This window comes from Otolemur garnettii, unplaced genomic scaffold (genome assembly GCF_000181295.1).
Source record: "Otolemur garnettii isolate 467f Iridium unplaced genomic scaffold, OtoGar3 scaffold00068, whole genome shotgun sequence".
NCBI classification, from domain to species: Eukaryota; Metazoa; Chordata; class Mammalia; order Primates; family Galagidae; genus Otolemur; species Otolemur garnettii.
In genome coordinates this window covers 10,210,859-10,212,275 of record NW_003852463.1, presented here as the reverse complement: position 1 = coordinate 10,212,275, position 1,417 = coordinate 10,210,859, and the positions used below count along the sequence as shown (strand labels likewise).

At 33.3% G+C, this 1,417-nt stretch overlaps 1 protein-coding gene across 1 annotated transcript in view; it reads right to left on the bottom strand.

Moving 5' to 3' along the window:
• The window catches only part of SPRED2 (sprouty related EVH1 domain containing 2), a 132,278-nt gene that overhangs the window by 30,951 nt on the left and 99,910 nt on the right, over positions 1-1,417 (bottom strand). The gene's annotated exons all lie outside the window — the stretch shown is intronic.

Below are 1,417 nucleotides of genomic sequence, written 5' to 3'. Positions count from 1 at the left end.
TATTTTCATCAAACTGGTTAACATAGCCTTCATGGCATCTTCTTAGTTATTGTGTTAAGACATTTATATTCTACATTTAGTAAGTTTCGCATGTTTTTCTTTTCTTTTTTTTTAATGTAACAAAGAGAAATTTTGTTTAAGAACAAAGGAAAGTTTAGAGCACTTCTAAAGAGAGTTGGAAGTGAGTCTCTCTCATGATGGAGAACAGGTGAGAGACTATTCCATTTTTCCTTTCACGTTTTTTTTTTTTTTTACATCAATCCACTTCAGCTGTTGCTACCTTTAAATTTATATTTGGATTAGCATCACAATCTCCAAGTTTCTTAAAAATTTAGTCTCAGAAAGGCGTTTCACTGAGCTGTAGCTTTGAGTAGAGTGATCTTTTCATCTCTAAGATGGAGCTACCACCACCAGTGTTATCAGTGAGAACGTGAACCTGCTCTGGTAACACTGAGTAAATGAGAAACTTAACAGGGGTCATGCTCATTGCCCACTTAGGCTTTACTCTGTCCGGCTTGTGGTCCACTTGTTGTTGTCATCACAATTCAGCCCCTGATTTTGTGCTAAACTCTAACAGTTTCACACTTAATGGTCTTGCTCCCTGAGCTGGACCACAAAAGGTCAAGATGTATTGTAAAACAACTCCCTGTGTCTAGCATAGCACTGTTGTTGAAGACACCAAAGATTATTTCCTATTACAGAATAAAAGGAGCATTGCAATCGTATGAATGAAAACGTCATTCTTTATTCATTAAATAAACCCAAACTGTTTACAACATTTATTCCTACTTCATTATAAACACCGTAATGATTCTGCTAAGTTTTAATAGCCTTGATTTTGTGATGAAGCTCTGCATTTAACATAATGTGATCTTATTAATTTAGAGAGACTAAGGGTGGGCAAGAGTAAAGGCCTGCTTCAATTAGTAAAATTTAAATTAGAGAATGTCTTTAAATGAGTACAAATTTCAAGAATACATCAACGTAAAAAGAAATTAAATGCTCCCTAATAAATGTCTCCTAACTTAAATGAGAATAATATTTAAATTGGTACATCAAAGAACAGTCCAAAGCAGTTAACTTTATTACACTGTATTGAAATAGGACAACAGTTCCTTCACACGATTCTATTTATGATTAAATTGCTTATTATGGCCATTTTCCCCTAAGAATAGTGCAATGATTAAATGTCAACCCAGCCCCATTCCAAACTGGGGAAATCCAAATAACCAAGGACTTAACTAACAAATGTTATCTATTTTAGAATTTAATAGTCTCAATTCAAAGTCTCAAAATAAACTTTTTGTAAAAACAAAGACTCCCAGTTTCTCCATATTTTTAGGGTAAAAAAAAATCAGGTTTTGGTTGATGTTTTCCAACTTAAATTCAAGACAGGCTTTTAAAAATACCTTTTATG